The sequence below is a fragment of the Hyperolius riggenbachi genome, chromosome 8 (assembly GCF_040937935.1).
Source record: "Hyperolius riggenbachi isolate aHypRig1 chromosome 8, aHypRig1.pri, whole genome shotgun sequence".
Lineage (NCBI taxonomy): Eukaryota > Metazoa > Chordata > Amphibia > Anura > Hyperoliidae > Hyperolius > Hyperolius riggenbachi.
The window spans coordinates 49,165,819-49,181,597 of NC_090653.1; the positions used below are offsets into that span (position 1 = coordinate 49,165,819).

Genomic DNA, 15,779 nt, shown 5'->3' on the forward strand with positions numbered 1-15,779 from the left:
TCATATGGTGTCATTTAATGTTAATGTAAATCAAACCCAAGTAAAATGAGAACCTCTGTGTTTGTTCAGATATTTACACAATAAGGCCTGGTGCACACCAAAAACCGCTAGCAGATCCGCAAAATGCTAGCAGATTTTGAAACGCTTTTTCTTCTTTTTCTGCAGCGTTTCAGCTAGCGTTTTGCGGTTTTGTGTAGCGGTTTTGGTGTAGTAGATTTCATGTATTGTTACAGTAAAGCTGTTACTGAACAGCTACTGTAACAAAAACCGCCTGGCAAACCGCTCTGAAGTGCCGTTTTTCAGAGCGGTTTGCGGTTTTCCTATACTTAACATTGAGGCAGAAACGCCTCCGCAATCCAAAATCTGCAGCAGCCCGGGAGTATGCGTTTCTGCAAAACGCCTCCCGCTCTGGTGTGCACCAGCCCATTGAAATACATTACCCAAGCGGATCCGCACCCGCAAGGGTATCGCAAACTGCAGCCGAAACGCTCTGGTGTGCACTAGGCCTACGAGTGTTCAGTGGTGAAATGAGATCCAGAGGCAGCTTGCAGATAACAGAAAGTTTATTGCAGAGCATAAAGCAGAACAGATTTCAGGTACAGCCAATCCCTTTAGTAGGTTAACTTGTGTCACACGTTACATTCCACGTGAGAATCATCAAACTATAACCAGAGATTTGGTAATGTGTTTTTATCAATGTTCTACTATTGGCTGCATTGGTGCACATGATTTCGGCGGCAGCAGATTTTAGTACTGGGCGTAGGTCTCATGTCCAGGAAACTGCAGTGGTGGGTGTTCTTCTAGATCACAGTTCCTCTTTACCCAAAAAATCAAAATACCTTTAATCCCAGGCCATTACTTTCCCTTTAAACTGTGCAGTGATTTGTCGGCTGAAGCCTCTGTGCAAGTTATAATGTAGCTGTGCTATGGAGATATTTTAGCAGATCTAATGCATAGCAGAAATTTTTTTTTAATGCAGGACTTTAATAAAGAGGCATATTATGTACTTGGCTGCATTATAAAGTGACAAAACAAACGTTAGCATGGGCCAAGTCTGTTAAAATCTACAGGATATCCGTTTTCACATTTTATGCATATTACATGATTTATATTCTGCTTTGAATAAACACAAGATCCAGGTAGTCCGCTCACAAGGTTGCAGTCCTCAAGCGGGTACACTGGGCTTGTCACATCCACTCTCCCGACAGTAGCAACACAGGCTTGACGCACAGTTGTGGCTTGCAATCTGATGAAGGTGTTCGTCAACCTGCAGAGCCTTCCGTCATAATACAAGCTGTTATTCAGCTCAGCGTTACAGTTGATGGGGTAGGCTGAGGGAGCTCTAATGTGCGTCTGCTGAAACAATCCCCAGTCCTGACATGCTGAGAGATGAGGGAAGCTCAGGGCAATGCTGAATATCAGGAGGGTGGAGAATTTGGGGTTCATTGCTCTGTTTTATCCTGAAAAGAGACAAACCACAAAGAAAAAAAATCCTTACTTAATACTTTTCTGCATCATTGTTATATGTAAAATATCAAACACCCCAGAAGATGGCAAATGCCATTTAGGTGGCAGCCAGACTGGCAAGTGCAGCTTGTTGGAAATCCACATCCCAACTCGTAATGACCAATGATATGCAATTTTTTCCACGTTGATGCAAATTGATGTAAATGTTTATGCAAATACAGTATATGCAGCTTGAAAATTGACCAATCAACCTAAACCTGGGTTTAAATTGATTCGTCCATTTTCAAACTGCATATATTTGCATAAAAATATGCTTAAATTCAGAAGCATTTGGATATCATTGATTATCCATAATCCCAACAGGGCTGTGGAGACGGAACAAAAATCATCCTACTCCAACTCCTCAGTTTATGAAACCACCGACTCAACTCCAGGTACCCATAATTGCTCCGACTCCTCGACTCCAACTCCACAGCCCTGAATCTCCACACTCCATATGAAGGGTTCACACGAAAACAAAGCCTTAGGGCCCGTTTCCACTTGTGCGGTGCGAATCGCCGCGGTAAAAATTTGCATGCGGATGCAAATTTCGCATGCGGGTGTATGCGAATTTAACCATGGCAGTGCCGGTGTGCTTTTCCATTGATTTCCATGCGAATTCGCATGAAAATTCGCATACCAAAGCCGCAGGCGATTTCCCTATTAAATACATTAGCGGCGATTCGCATGCATTCCACACGCAGCCGAATTCTGAGGGCTCTGCCGTGCAGAAAAATGCTGCACAGGAAAACGCTCAGGAAAACTGACAAGTGGAAACAGGCCCATCCACTTGTATTGGCTGTGCGAATCTGCATGCAGGAAACGCATGCAGATTCGCGATAGTGGAAACGGGCCCTTAGGCCACTTTTCCATGAACTGTTGAGCTGTGTGCTCAGCAATCAGTTACCAGGCAGCAGTGAGCAATTACCAGGCATCAGTGAGCAGTTAACAGGCAGCAGTGAACAGTTGTGGGAGTTTGAGAGGCATTTTACTGCCTAGAAACAGTCTGTGGAAAAGAGGGCTTAAAGTGGAACTGCAGTGAAAATAATGTACTTAAAACAAGTGCTTAGTTTTTACAATAATTATGTATAAATGATTTAGTCAGTGTTTGCCCATTGTAAAAGCTTTCCTCTCCCTGATTTACATTCTGACATTTATCACATGGTGACATTTTTATTGCTGGCAGGTGATGTCTGTGGAAGGAGATGCTGCTTTTTCGGCAGTTAGAAACAGCTGTTATTTCCCACAATGCAACAGGGCTCTCACAGTGTGATGTCAGTACCTACCTAGGTGCTGACATCGCACTGTGGGAGGGGTTTCACCACAATATCAGTAGGGTATTGTACCGTGTAAGCCATCAGTAAAAGCAAGAAGTTGTGAATCAGGATGATACCATTTATTGACTAACTTAAAAAAATAAGGCCTCCTTTCCATGGACTGTTGATAGGCAGTGAAATGCCTCTCAAACTCTCACAACTGCTCACTGCTGCCTGGTAACTGCTTGTTGCTGCCTGGTATCTACACACTGCTGCCTGATAACTGCTTGCTGCTGCCTGGTATCTGCTCACTGCTGCCTGGTATCTGCTCACTGCTGCCTGGTATCTGCTCACTGCTGCCTGGTATCTGCTCACTGCTGCCTGGTATCTGCTCACTGCTGCCTGGTATCTGCTCACTGCTGCCTGGTATCTGCTCACTGCTGCCTGGTATCTGCTCACTGCTGCCTGGTATCTGCTCACTGCTGCCTGGTATTTGCTCACTGCTGCCTGGTATTTGCTCACTGCTGCCTGGTATTTGCTCACTGCTGCCTGGTATTTGCTCACTGCTGCCTGGTATTTGCTCACTGCTGCCTGGTAACTGCTCACTGCTGCCTGGTAACTGCTCACTGCTGCGCTGCCTGGTAACTGCTCACTGCTGCCTGGTAATTGTTCACTGCTGCCTGGTAACTGCTTGTTGCTGCCTGGTAACTGCTTGTTGCTGCCTGGTAACTGCTTGTTGCTGCCTGGTAACTGCTTGTTGCTGCCTGGTAACTGCTTGTTGCTGCCTGGTAACTGCTTGTTGCTGCCTGGTATCTGCTCGCTGCTGCCTGGTAACTGCTTTTTGCTGCCTGGTAACTGCTTTTTGCTGCCTGGTAACTGCTTGCTGAGCACACAGCTCAACAGTCCATGGAAAAGAGGCCTAAGAGTAAGCAAGCTTTCGGCTGCATTGAAGCCTGACCAAGGTTATATAGCCGGAAGCTTGCTTACGCTAAGGCCTCTTTTCCACGAACTGTTGAGCTGTGTGCTCAGCAAGCAGTTGCCAGGCAGCAGTGAGCAGTTACCAGGCAGCAGTGAGCAGTTACCAGGCAGCAGTGAGCAGTTACCAGGCAGCAGTGAGCAGTTACCAGGCAGCAGTGAGCAGTTACCAGGCAGCAACAAGCAGTTACCAGGCAGCAACAAGCAGTTACCAGGCAGCAGTGAGCAGTTGTGAGAGTTTGAGTGGCATTTCACTGCCTAGAAACAGTTCGTGGAAAAGAGGCCTTATTCTTTTAAGTTAGCCAATAAATAGTATCATCCTGATTCAAAACTTCTTGCTACTACCACAATATCAGCCATACAGAGCCCCCTGGGAGCAGGAAAAAAAGGGCTCAGGTGGCTAGTGGATGATTTGGGTGCCGTCATATACGTTAGGCCTCTTTTCCACGAACTGTTGAACTGTGTGCTCAGCAAGCAGTTACCAGGCAACAACAAACAGTTACCAAGCAGCAGTCAGCAGTTGTGAGTTTGAGAGGCATTTCACTGCCTGTCAACAGTTTGTGGAAAAGAGGCCTTAGGGTCCATTCACACTTGAGCGGGAATCGCGCGATTCCCGCTCAAGGCAAACCGCTACCGGTTTTTTAGAAACTGCTGCAGCATGTAACACATGGCAGTGATTGCGGTTAGCGATAACTGCAAACGTGTTACATGCAGCGGTTTGCCGGCGATTTGCGATTAGCGTTTAGCGATCGCAAGTAGCATGCAAAGCACCGCTAATCGCGATCGCGTCAAAACCGCCGCGTGTCCAGTGATTTTTCTGCGTTAATCGCAGGAAAATCAATCCTGCAAAACCGCCGGCGTTTTGCGATTTTAGATGTGAACCTTAATGCAAATATTATTAAAGGGAACCTAAACTGAGAGGGATAAAGATTTTTCCTTTTAAAATAATACCAGTTGCCTGGCTATCCTGCTGATCCTGTGTCTTTAATACTTTTAGCCACATCCCCTGAACAAGCATGCAGATCAGGTGCTCTGACTGAAGTCAGACTGGATTAGCTGCATGCTTGTTTCAGGTGTGTCATTCTGTAGCCAAAGAGATCAGCAGGACTGCCAGGCAACTGGTTTTAACTACTTAAAGAGACTCTGAAGCGAGTGAGCTAGGAGTTGATTCGTGTAAAGCACCTTACATAATGCCAAAACGCCACTATCCCGCGGCAAAACGAGGGGTCTTCACCTCCCAAATCCCCCCTGCAAAATCCACGACTTTCTTGGTCGGTGATTTTGCTCTTCCTGGAGGCAGAGCTATGAGCTTCAATCGCCGCGCGGATCTCTGCCTCTCCCCCTCCCCTCTCTGTGAAGGAAGAGTGAGAGGGGCGGTGAGAGGCGGCGATCAGCCGGGATTGACGTGCTGAGAGGCAGAGCTACAGCCATTAACTCTGCCTCAAGCAGGAAGCGCTCCCCGGACCTAGAAGAGGGGATTTAGGGGCTAAAGACCCCTCGTTTTGCCGCAGGATAGCGGCGTTTTAGCACTATGTAAGGTGCTTTACACGAATCAACTTCTAGCTCACTCGCTTCAGAGTCTCTTTAAACACCGCTCCACGCCAAGGGGCGTGGATGCCGCGGCAGCCCTTGGACCGCCTAACGCCGATCGGCGTGCAGTCCTGGCGGTGGCAAGGAAGCGATCCACTGTCGTAGGCCGAAGCCTATGACAGCTAATCTCGGTGATTGGCTGGCATGTTGAGGGAGGGATACAACATTAAAAAAATATATATGTTATTTTATTTTAAAAAATAAATACATAAATATTTATATATAAAAAAATAAAATACATATCCTGGGAGTGATCATAGCCCACCAACAGAGAGCTCTGTTGATGAGCAGAAAAGGGGGGGGGGAGGGAGGAAATAACTTCTGTGCTGAGTTGTGCGGCCCTGTAGCAAGCCCTTAACCTCCTTGGCGGTAACCCCGTGTGTGACACGGGGTAAGCCGCCGGAGGGTGCCGCTCAGGCCCTGCTGGGCCGATTTACTTCATTTTTTTTTGCTGGACGCAGCTAGCACTTTGCTAGCTGCGCCAGCACCCCGATCGCCGCCGCCGCGCGCCCGATCGCCGCTATCCGGTGCGGCGCGCGGCCCCCCCCCAGACCCCGAGCGCTGCCTGGCCAATCAGTGCCAGGCAGCGCCGAGGGGTGGATCGGGTCTCCCAATGACGTCCCGACGTCGCTGACGTCGGTGACGTCATTCCGCCCCGTCGCCATGGCGACGGGGGAAGCCCTCCAGGAAATCCCGTTCTTTGAACGGGATTTCCTTATCGCCGGAGGCGATCGGCGGGGCTGGGGGGATGCCGCTGAGCAGCGGCTATCATGTAGCGAGCCCTCGGCTCGCTACATGATTTAAAAAAAAAATAATTAAAAAAAAACTGCTGCGCTGCCCCCTGGCGGTATTTTTCATACCGCCAAGGGGGTTAAAGTGAACCTTAAGTCTCGAAAAAAAATGAGTTTTACTCACCTGGGGCTTCCCTCACCCCACTGCAGCTGATCGGTGCCCTCGCCGTGTCTCTGCGATCCTCCCCTTTTTGGAGACTTAAAGTGAACCAGAGACGAAGCACCCTTGTGTATTTTACCATAGAAATCAGTGGGAACATTAGAGAAAACATTTACCATGCTCTCTGTTCCATCCTCACTGCTAAAAGTGTCTGTTATCTAGCTGAGATAAGAATCCCGGGCTGAGCATTGAGTCTGGCTTTGCTATAATGACTCAGCTATAATGATTCCTGAGCAAAGCCAGCAGGGGGCAGGCTTGGACTTGAAGACAGCAAAGAACACAGTCTCAGCTATAATTATTCTGTAGCAAAGCCAGACCGACTGCTTAGTCGGGATTCTTATCTTAGAGGTGATAACAGGCAAATTAAACAGAGAACAATGTAACAAAGAGCAGATTAGGTGTTTACTGTCATGTTCCCACTGATTTATAAGGTAAAATACATGAGGTTGCTTCATCTCTGGTTCTCTTTAAGTGCCTCGTTAAAGCTGCAGTGGACTTAATTGTAAAAAAAAGCCTGGTCACTAGGGGGGTTTAAGACCATGGTCCTCAAGTGGTTAAAAGGAAGCATCCATATCCCTCTCAGTTTAGGTTCCCTTTAGTACGGTGCCCAAAGCAGAAATTTGGGCGCCTGATAAATATCGTTTTTAACATTAGAACATTGACGTTTTTAAAAATATGTTACAATTTCAGGCACCACTGGGGTGGGGGTCTTAGGGTTAGGCACCACCAGAGGGGTCTTAGGGTTAGGCACCACTAAGGGATCATAGGGTTAGGCTCCACCAGGGAGGGTGTAAGGGTTATTCACCACCAGGGGGGTTAGGCATTGGAGGGTTCTGTTCCAGAGTAGGATTAGGTTAAGCGGTAGTAAAATATAGGAAAGATCAAAATCTTGGTACTGTTTTATTATCATTATTAACAATTTTCATTTGGAAATATTATTACGTTCAGTACTTATTGTTTACATGTTTTCGGCTTAACCCTGCACCCAGTTGAAAAGGGTCTTTATTATACACCCATTTTTCCTTGTGCCTCTATTTGTGTGCATGAAAAAAGGGTGTCAGGAAAAAAGGGTCTGGCTGGATAACGAAATGGCTCCACTGGATAATGAAATCTTAATAACGATAAATATCGTTGTCAAACTTGGTTAACGATCAATACAGTTTTAAAAACATATGGGAGATAATAATGAAAAGATAATAACGTTAAAAATCGTTACATAGTTCAACAATACAGCTTAATCCAACCCTACTCTCACACAGAACCCTCCAATGGTGGTGCCTAACCCTAACCAGGCGTGGGCGCGCATGCTCTGGTGTGCGCATGTCATCAGATTGCTGGTTGATGAAGGTGATTTGTCACTGTAATTGGTATGAATGTCACTGGTTGAATTTATTTCACAGTAATGGCAGCCAGGCTGGGGAAGGCCTGCAGAGGTCATTTGACCATCATCAGGGAGGACCCTCTTGTGTGTTACCACATAGATGTCCTTGAGCCAGAGTCTGCGTCTGGAGGCCATATTGGCTTGCTGTGCCACTGATGGAAAGAGCCCTTCTCTCGTGGTTTAGTTATAATATGAGTCGTTTTTTTGCTTGTTCAATTATTTGTTAGTCATTAAATAAAATGTTTATTGTTTAAAATTAAAAAAGGGCTGCTAAGGCCAGTTAATCCATTCAAGCAGTTTTGTGTGCTCTTCCAAGGTTATTGGTCTCAGGGTTTGGTAGATTGGTTTATGCACTGGGGCGTACAGTCAAAAGAGGCATGGGGAAAAAAGGGTGCATGCTGATGCCGTTAACGTTTTATCGTATAACGTTAATTATCGTCGGTTAAAATGGTAAATACCATTATCAAATACATTTTAATACACTTAATTCAATGTTGAAGCTTAAGCCATGGTGCTGATATAAATTTTAATACATACAAGTGCACTCAAAAAAAAAACAAAAAAAAACACCAAAGTGCAGTGAAATTTGGCCGCCGATTTCAGCGGTTAAAAGCAAAGCCCCCATAAGAGATAAAAACACCAAATTTTAAGAATATGTTAAAGCGGTATTAAACTCTGACATTATGTTCAATAAAAATGTGTTTTCCTAATCCTTTTCATCTATACAGTTATCATATTTGCTTTTGCGCACAAGTATTATTAGTCATTTAGAAATTACAAGTTCCCAAAGTACAGTTTATTTGCTCTGAAAGCTGCCATTGCATTTTATTCATGGGGTGTGCGTAATTATTCAGCCCCCTGAGTCAATACTTTGTAGAACCACCTTTTGCTGCAATTACAGCTGCCAGTCTTTTGCAAGCCACTGTATATTGTAATTTATCCAGTCATTATTTCTGAGCAGGTGTCTCTGTTCTGGACACAAACTGCTGCCAGGGAATGTTTACATTCTTTACTTGCTACAGTTAAGTAAACACAAAATAATGTTATCACCAGTTCAGATTCATCTCTCACAGCATGGGACTCTGGAAAAGTAAAGGTGGCCATACACGTATAGATTGGCAGCAGATACAACCATCAGATAGATTCCTGTCAGATGCCTGTCAGGTTGAATCTGACAGGAATCTATCTGATGTGTGCCACACACTAGGAACAGATTTCCAATTGAAATCTATTGAAAATCGATCGAAATGCATTTTTGCACCATTCAATCCAATGCAACTCTATGGGCCATTGATCTGCTGTCAGCAGCCAATCGACCTAGATTTTCCATCCGGACCGATCGAGTAAATTGATCGAAATTGGCCAGAAGTCGATTGATTGGCCGATCAATCATGCTTCCTGTTGCATCGATTTGTAACCGATTCGATCAGAGCGGTCGAATGCCTGAAATCGACCAGTGTATAGGCCCCATTGTTTAATTGCTTGAATGCTGTTTTGCTAAAAAAAATGTGGTAGTATATTATATGCTGTAAAGAATCTTTTAGAGCAAAGAAATGCTGGGTTTGATACCACTTTAACCACTAGCTGACCACGTCACTCCGATGGGCGTGGCTGCGGCAGCAGCCCCAGGACGACCTAACAGCGATCGGCTTTAGGTCCTGTGGGCGTGTTTTGCAGGAGATCGCGTGCGCTGATGCTCTGCTCCGCCATCAGCCTCCCAGCGGTGATCATTGCTAGGAGACAGCCGTGTCACACACAAGAGCACGAGACGCACAAGAGCAATCAGCTCTCATTGGCTGAAGCCTATGACAGCCGAGTCCACTGTCGAGGAAGACCCTGGTAAGTAGCACTTATTTTATTGATTTCCCCTGATAACTCCTTTAAGAGAATCTAACATTCCATCATCTTGAGCCTGTGTGATAACAAGGTAAGGTAAAGCTGAAGATACATGGATCTGCTTACCTCTGATACTGGAGATATCTTGTATTCCGTCACCGTTAAGATCTACAACTGAGAAGAAGCATATTTGTATGAATGATACAAAACAGAAGTATAACTATAAAACTGATTTCTTAAAACAGAAGGTATTTACAATTATCCATCTTTATGTGAGCAGGGAAGATCTCCCATGATGCATCACTGCTGAATATGCAATGTACTCCTTTATATCCCTAAAAGCAGGAGACACATCCTGGAGCACAAGACTGCCTGTAGTCTATTTGCAGACCGATGATTTGGACTTTCTGGTCCCCATCAGTGCAAGGCATGGATTATTAGGACTCTATGAGGTGGGATGCTAAATATAAATTAAATATCATTTTGACTATTTGAAACAGCATACGGGATTTGCAGTTATTCTACAAATATGTAAGCAAGATTGGCCATGATGCATCACTCTATAAAAGAATAATCATTCTTGTATGCACATCATTTGATACAGTGGCCCATATGCAATTCACTTTTCTCCTAAGTTTCCTCCTAGGAGATAATTTTCATCTTCTCTTTAAAATAACTTTTTATAATTGAAAAAGTACCCAAAAGTTGGTGAAAACGTAGCATCAAAATAATTTTGCATATTTTCTTTCTTGCTGGTGTTTAAAAGGCCATTTATGACAATGTGTGAAAATATCACCCAGGAGAAAACTCAGGAGAAAAAGTGAACTGCATGTGGAGCCAACAATGCTGATCTATATTTGCAGCCTCTGTGGCCAAAGAACCTTTACAAATTGATCCTGCTTTAATTACCCCCCCCCTAAAATCCCTTGGGATTCTTAGGAAAACAAGACGAGGATAGAGGAAAACGAGCAGACACTCATAACTCAAAGGCAAAGCAATCTTCACATATCACCAAAACACATCAATTACAGCTGTATCAGTAAAGGACACAGATAGCAGGGATAGTTATCACACTCCTGAGTCGGGGGGGCTAGGAACACAGGTTCAAAGTGAAGGCAAACAACATTAAAGCAGCACTCTGAAATGCCAGCAGTTATTCACAACCTAATACTTCACATCTAGCTTTAATTACAGAGATATGGTTGGACCAGAACTTGGACCCACTCTGGAAGCTCCTGTGCTTCTCAGCGAAAGACAAAACCACAGGAAAAGAGGAGTAGCTATGTGCTTTAAATCCAGTTTAAACATTAAACCCCTTGCTGTATCCCCCACCCAATCTTTTGAATGTCTGACAGCCTAACTCTCAGATGAGAAAATAAATAAATATACTGCTTGTCTACCGCCCTCATGGTGATGGTTCAGCCTTTCTCAACAAAATAGCAGAACTTGTATCTTGCGTAACACTGAAACACCCTAGGTGGATAAATCTGGGAGGCTTTAACGCATGAGTGGATACACACTCCTCCCAATTAGGAAGAGAGCTGCTACTTTCTACGAATGAACTGGGCTTCTTTCAAGCCAACAACCTCCCCACCCACAAAAGAGGCCCCACTTTGGAATTCATATTCCATTCAGTTTGGTCACACCACCACACTACCATCCACTTCTCCTTTACAGCACTAGCTAAAAAACACCAGGTGAAAGAATTTTTAAAATATTGTTCCTTGAAAGGTTTATCACCCCAACACCTTCAGAACAACCTCAATCTGGATGGACTGATGGATCACAGCTTATGCCTTGAATACATGGGCCTTAAAGGGAAGGTCCAAGCAAAAAAAAAAAAATGAGTTTCACTTACCTGGGGCTTCTACCAGCCCCATGCCGCCATCCTGTGCCCTCGTAGTCACTCACTGCTGCTCCAGTCCCCCGCTGGGAGCTTTCTGACCTCGGAGGTCAGGGCCGAATTGCGTACATTTTTACACATTCCCGCTAGTGCAGGAACATTAACGCATACATTTTTACGTGTTAGTGGTGCAACGCGTAAATTTTTGTTCCTGCACTAGCTGGAATGCGTAAAAATGTATGCAATGTGGCCCTGACCTCTGAGGTCGTCAAGCTGCCAGCAAGGGACTGGAGCAGCAGTGAGGGACTACAAGGGCACAGGATGGCTACATGAGGCTGGTAGAAGCCCCAGGTAAGTAAAACTCATTTTTTTTTTTTTTGCTTGAACCTTCCCTTTAAATATAACCATTATGTCTTAGCTGCTTTTAGCTTTTGCATTAAACGTTCTGCCCCATTACATCAGGTTCGCTGGTTTGACAACTCTGTAAAGGAACTAAAGTAAGTGGCGCACAGACTGCAACGACAGTGGCACAAACATCAGCCCTGTGAAGACAAACTATCCCTAGTGGCTCACCTGAAAAAATATCAAACACTGATCAACAAATAAAGTCCTCATTCCTGTCTCAGGAGATTGCAAATGCAGCCAACAGACCTGCCCAACTTTTCAACACAGTTGACAATCTTTGCAATCCATCTTGACAAAATCCAGCATCAGACCTTCACAGGATCTGTGTGAGAAATTTGCTCACTTCTTCTCAGACAAAGTCTCCACCATACAATCTGCCATTCAATTCACAGCACCAGAAACTTAAAGGAGTCATCAGAGAAATTGGCTAAAATGAGCTTTACTCACCTGGGTCTTTCTCCAGCCCCTTGCAGCTGACTGCTCCGCGGCCCATGTGGCTATGATTGACAGCGGCGCTTTGTGCAGCCGCGGTAAGGGCAACCCCGCGGTCGGACTGAATACTGAGCACGGAGACCGGGACGGTGGCGGAGAGCGGAGCGGTCGGCATGGGACAGTTGGCTGCAAGGGGCTGGAGAAATCCCCAGGTGAGTAAAGCTCATTTAACCAATTTCCCTGATGACTCCTTTAAGGAGAGCAATATAATGGATGCAAACATAACCTAACACCGTGGTCTGATTTCAAGGTAATTACTGAAGAAGATTTCTTGGATATCCTCTTAAACCTTCGCCAGACTACCTGCGATCTGGATCCTGGCCTAACTAAGTTCATGTTGAAATGCCCTGAGCTGTCTAGACTAGCTCTCCACAAATTAGTCAACTGTTCCTTACAAGACAGGAGGTTTCTCACATGTCTGAAAGAAGCAATCATCAGGCCACCACTCAAGACACTATCCTTAAGTTAGACCCATATGCTCTAAACAGTTACAGACCAGTCTCCAACCTTCCCTTTCTGAGGGTAAATATTGAAAAGGCTGTCTACCTCCAACTTGAAGCCAGGCTCCCACCTTCTTTAATCTAGCTTCAGAAAACATCACTGCTGTGAAACAGCCCTCACCCAAATCTGCAACGATCTGCTCACGGAAAGAGACAGAGGCCAATGTTCCATCCTGATGTTGCTTGACCTCTCAACGGCTTTTGACACAGTTGGTCATGAAATCTTACTTAACATGCTACAATACAGTAGCATAGATGGCTTAGTTCCCCAGTGGTTTACATCTTTTCTTGCTGGAAGAACACAAAATGTAGCCTTGGGGCCCTTCCTCTCCAACCCTGTACCTCTAAAATATGGTGTACCCCAGGGTGTGATATTATCCTCTTTGCTGTTCATCATATGCATTCTGCCACTTGGAAAAAAAACATACAAAAACATGGCCTGACATATCATCGCTATGCTGATGACACCCAGCTATATTTATCATTCAACCCTGGCATCATAGTTACTACTCCACAAATAAACGTGTGCTTAACTGAGCTTCAGGAGTGAATGAATAATAACTGGCTAAAACTAAATGCTCACGAAACTGGAGGTTAGCGCTTGAAAGCAGAGCTGTATATAGAAAGCATCTGTAAATCGCAGTGGTAGATGGTGGCACTAAATAATAATAATTCACAACTATGGCGTACTCCCAGTGGTGTAGCAATATGGGATGCAGAGATTGTGACCACACCAGAGCCCCGGTTCAAGAGGGACCCACTAGGGGCTCTCCTTCATCCCCCAGATTGGCTCTGCATATGTGCTATGCTGGTAATGAACACCTCTATATGTGCGTGCATAGTGGTTATCCTTAACAAACTGTTTTCTTAATCTTATTGCACCTCTCTGAGGCCGCAGCTGTCCCTGGTAAGTTTTGAGGCTCCGTATCAATAGAGTTCTTGGGGCCCCATGTAAAACTCACACTGAGGCCTCAAGCTCCTTAGTTACACCACTGAGTACTCCTAACAAATATATTTGCATCAAGGGGTGCTTGACATGGTATTACACATATAGTAAGAGATAATTTGCCAATTGCCATAAATAAAAGGGTACATTGTTCAGAGGTGTATCTAGGGAAAACTGCGCCCATGGCAAACACTGGCTCATGGCAAACACTGACTCATGGCAAACACTGGCTCATTGTAAACACTGACTCATGGCAAACACTGCACCCATGGCAAACACTGCACCCATGGCAAACACTGCGCCCATGGCATACACTGACTCATGGCAAACACTGCGCCCATGGCAAACACTGTGCCCATGGCATACACTGCACCCATGGCAAACACTGCACCCATGGCAAACACTGACTCATGGCAAACACTGCACCCATGGCAAACACTGTGTCATGGCAAACACCACACCCATGGCATACACTGTGCCATGGCAAACACTGTGGTCTTGGTTTAACTGGTTGTGTGCAGGTTTCAAGTGAAGCTTGGCCTATAAGAATGGAATGTGATAGGTCAGCCTATACATATCCCCCAAATAACAGTTAGGCGGCTTGTTCACCTAAAAGATGTAATCAGGCAGCAGAATGTCCCCAGATAAAAACTAGTATTTGTATGGAGAACAACACGAATGCAATAGAGTGGCGCCCATTGGCACATGCCATACCTGCACCCCAGTACATACGCCTCTGTACATGATGCTATATTAATGTTGAAAAACACTGACATGAATCATGTCATATCAATATGTGTCTGTCTGTGTCTACAATCATCTTCCATCCAGTCCTCTTACCTGTGATGTAGAGACACTCGGCCTTCATGGACTGTCTTATGCTCTCTTGTTTCCTCCTTATATAGGGCTTGATAGCATTGTGAAATGTATTGTCTTGTATTCCGGGTAAATGCGGATGAGGAAATCACCGGTGCATCAGAAGTGGAAGCTGATGACTCCAACGTCCAATCATGAGGTGTTTTCATTTTTAGCCTTTTCTTATCACAGAATTTGTGCTTATCTCCTCAACATCTGAATTCTGAGGCGGTGACTTCCTCATCCAATTTACCAGAAACACAATGGAATTTAATAGCATTTTCCAAAGTTATCATCAGTGGCGTAGCAATAGGGAATGCTGACTGAGGTTGTGACCACGACTAAGGGGCCCATCCTCAACAGCATGGTAATGATCACTTCTATAGATGCTCTGAATAGTGGTAATCATTACCAAACTGTCCCCTATCCCCTATTTGCCCCTCTAATATTGTGGCTGTCATTGGCAGGTTTTGATGCCACATATTAATTGTTATGTATAGAATGCTTGCAGGGCCCCATGTAAAACTTGCACTGGGGCCCAAAGCTCCTTAGCTACACCTCTGACTATCATTTTTGATTGAATCATTTTCGTTTATTCCAGGGTTTATTCATGGTAGATATAGGCCGCTCGCCAGCTCACCTGTGCGGCAAACAGTATGTACTGCCTCTGCCCTATCCTTTCCCAAAAGGCCATTTCTTGACCCTTCACCCTGCAGTCAGGTGGTACAAGACGGCCCAACTGGGCCACTCACCCCCCCCCCCCCACACACACACACACACAAATTACACAATGATTTGCTCCAAAAGACCTTGTAGTTTTTGAGAGAATCGATTTTGAATATACAAAAAAAAGGTTTTTATAATTTTTAATTTTTCTAGTTTTAAAAACCATTTTTCTTTGCATTATTAAAATAGATTTTCTCAAAAACTACAAAGTCTTTTTGAATTTTTTTTTTAACTTATACCCAATATTCTCCTTAACATATGTAGCAATTTTGGTAGCAATAGCAAGTATCCGTGCTTTGCTATTTACCACCTAAGTCAGCACAAAATTGCTCGTAAATTACGTGTACATTCATGCGCAATTATGAATGATTATATGCAGTCAGTTGAATTACGAATTTGTAATTACGTGTATGCATAATTGTGAAAATGTATGCATCATTTTGCGTATTTGTAATTAGCAGATTTCAATCATCACTACTCTATTGGTGTTCCCAGTCAGGATAGAGCTTGATCCTGC

At 44.7% G+C, this 15,779-nt stretch overlaps 1 long non-coding RNA gene across 1 annotated transcript; it reads right to left on the reverse strand.

Moving 5' to 3' along the window:
* Positions 1-574: 574 nt before the first annotated feature.
* LOC137528129 (uncharacterized) lies at positions 575-14,545 on the reverse strand. Its single transcript, XR_011023276.1, has 3 exons — positions 14,522-14,545; positions 9,622-9,669; positions 575-1,460 (listed from the first exon to the last, which is right to left on the reverse strand). It is a non-coding gene; the product is annotated as an uncharacterized lncRNA (long non-coding RNA).
* Positions 14,546-15,779: the final 1,234 nt, after the last annotated feature.